Source organism: Acanthisitta chloris, unplaced genomic scaffold (genome assembly GCF_000695815.1).
Source record: "Acanthisitta chloris isolate BGI_N310 unplaced genomic scaffold, ASM69581v1 scaffold11380, whole genome shotgun sequence".
Taxonomy (NCBI): domain Eukaryota; kingdom Metazoa; phylum Chordata; class Aves; order Passeriformes; family Acanthisittidae; genus Acanthisitta; species Acanthisitta chloris.
This window is the reverse complement of record NW_008649941.1, coordinates 34,645-37,354: the sequence shown is the minus strand read 5'-3', so window position 1 is coordinate 37,354 and position 2,710 is coordinate 34,645.

The following is a 2,710-nucleotide window of genomic DNA, read 5'->3' as shown; positions in this document are numbered from 1 at the left end:
TTCCTAGGCAACTGAAAGCTGAGCTACTGTTTGTCTTCTGGTTGTCATACCAGGTCTTCTGACATTTTTCAGTGGGAAGGATAGACAAAGCATAACAGAAGGTGGCTAGAAATACCACTTGCCTCTTAATCTGGCTAACCCCATGTTTCCATGAGAGCTGGTGCTGGTGCAGAGAAAGCAAAGTTTGGGGACTGGACTATAGAAAAAGGTGAGAATGACAGTCAAGATCCAGGGTGGTCTGACTTTATGTGACTGACCAGCTGAAATATGCAGTAATTCTTAAGGGTTTTTTTCCACACTACTAAGTGTCTGAAATGAGAAAGTTTACCCCCCAAAACTCTTGTGCAGTCCTGATAATAGATAAGACCTTTGTGGCACAGAGGAGCCTTACTGGGGAAGTTCTGATGTATCTACCTGCTTGGAATGTACATATTGCACAAAGAGCTCAAACTGGTTTGAATTACAGGAGAGCACTTGTCAGGAGGCTGCACCTATCCTTTCCCTCCCCTCCTTTCCCACAATCCATCTTACTCTTGTGCCCTGTGTCTACTCAGGCCTCATCGTTTCTATATCTTTAGGTGTTATCTGTATGTTGACTGGAAGCAAGAGAAAAATCCCACACCTTACGTGGCATAAGTGTGTTCATAAATTCCTCTAATATAGGTGCCACTGTATTGAAGGAAATGTATTTGTCAGCTTAATATATATTAATGGGGAGAAGGCTTAGGAAGGTTGGCAGCAAAACTCCTGGTAGCTGTGTGCTGGACTAGAGCTCAGCCAGTGCAGCAGATGTTGCAGTGCTGTGTCCCTGGTAGCCTGAGGGAGCCCCAGATTGGCAAGATGGCAAAGAGACATCTCTGTTGTTTCCATCCTGCTGACCCTGCAAGGTTGCTAGAGAAGTGTTATGGGGCAGAGTGGTGGAAAAAGCACCAATGAGGGGCAACCTTCAAATAATGAGTTACCTTTTATGAAAAAGCCTGGTCTGTGAGCCAGACTGGTTGAAGCAAACACCCTTGCATAAAGTAGACTCTTCTGTCCATGGTGGTACTGTCATCAGCAGGTGTGTCTGGGTGATAATGGAGAGAAGTGCCATGGGAGCACCTGGACTTCTTCGCAGATACGGACAAGAGGGTGAACAGCTTGAGCTAGGTTAGAAGAATCGCATTTCTAACATTTAAAATCTCCAAATGGAGCACATGGCAAAAGGGCACCTGGAGAAATTGTGGTTTGCTTTCTGGAGCAAAGGCCTGAGCCTTTGTTTCTAATCAAAGAGTTTCTAGTGGAAATTATTTGTAAGCAGTATTGCTTCTGTCATGGTATTCCTGAGTGCCTCTACGCTTGTTCTGCTGTGCTAGGAGAAAAGGAGGGAGGTTGTTTGCCATCCCAGGCTGGGGCATGAGCTAAGGGAGGAGCGTGTGGGACAGCACCAGGGAGCCTCCTTGATCTGAGGAAAAGTGGGATGACTTGGCTCTTCTTTTCTTTCTTTCTTTTTTTTCTGTCCTGTGATTTGAGCTGACTCTTCGCTGCAGTGTGTGAGAGGTAACAGAGGTCTCTTTATGGTGTGGGGTTTCCTGGATGAAAAGTGTCTATTGCTTGCATAATGCTCTTTGTATTTCTTGGTGTGACTTCTACAGGAAGGAGGGATGTGGCAGCGGTGCGTAGCTTAATGCTCTTTCTTCATTTGGCTTGAAATTCTGCGAAGTGGAAAGGGAGCTTGAGGATTGGATTTCTTTTGTTTGTTGTTTTATTTGTTTAGGGTTTTTTTAAATAGCCTGTAATTTCACCATTTCTCAAGTGCAGTGAGTGGGTTTTAAATAGAAAGAGATAATAGGATTAGAAAAGTATTGCGTAAAAGAGGTGTGTTTAACCCTATTGGTTTAATGCCCTGCTCAAAAACTGATCTGCTGAAAAGAAGGAAATGCCTATGAAAGGAGCAGGTGTAGACTCTTGTAAAACTTGAAGGCTTGAATTGTCTTGCATAGAACAACTGAGGCTGTGCAGTGGCCTCTATATCTTCTCGTTATAATTAATTCCTTCTTGGTGGGTTTAATGAAGAGGATTGTTATACTTCTTCATGGTACTCCCTGAGTAAATCCATTGCTGCTTTTGCCTTACATAGAGTAATAAATAATTGTGTAGTGCAGAGCTGATGAATGCAGTTCCATGGAAGTCTTTCATGCTTCATTTCCTGCTTGAACTTACTGCAGTTTTTAAAGTTAGAGTAAATGCCTGTTGCTTCTGAACCTGTTCTGCTGCCTGTGGAATTTGTGTGTGAACTTGAGGAGGTTGCAGGGGCTTTTGAAAAATCCTGCGTGATGGGAAACCTGTCCTTACTGGACAGTGTGAAACAGGTAGAGTCAGAAACTTAGTCTGTGTAAATTAACAATTAATTTTCCTTTCATCAGATGAAAATAATCTCTCTGAAACTGTCCTGCAGGTGTTCCTTACAGGGTAAAGTCTTTTAAATGCAAACACAAGAAAAAGTAAAATTTAGGCACCATATTCTCACTGATTATTGATACTGTTAAACATACCTTTTTTCAATAAATAATCATATGAATCTAGGCTTTAGCACAGTTATCAGAATGACAATTTTTTTCAAAAAACATATCAGGAAAAACCAGTGTTTGAAAAATAAGGAGTTTTTATCAACTCCAATTATACATCAAATTTATTTTATAAGGTTATTTTCCTTCACTAATATCTAGGT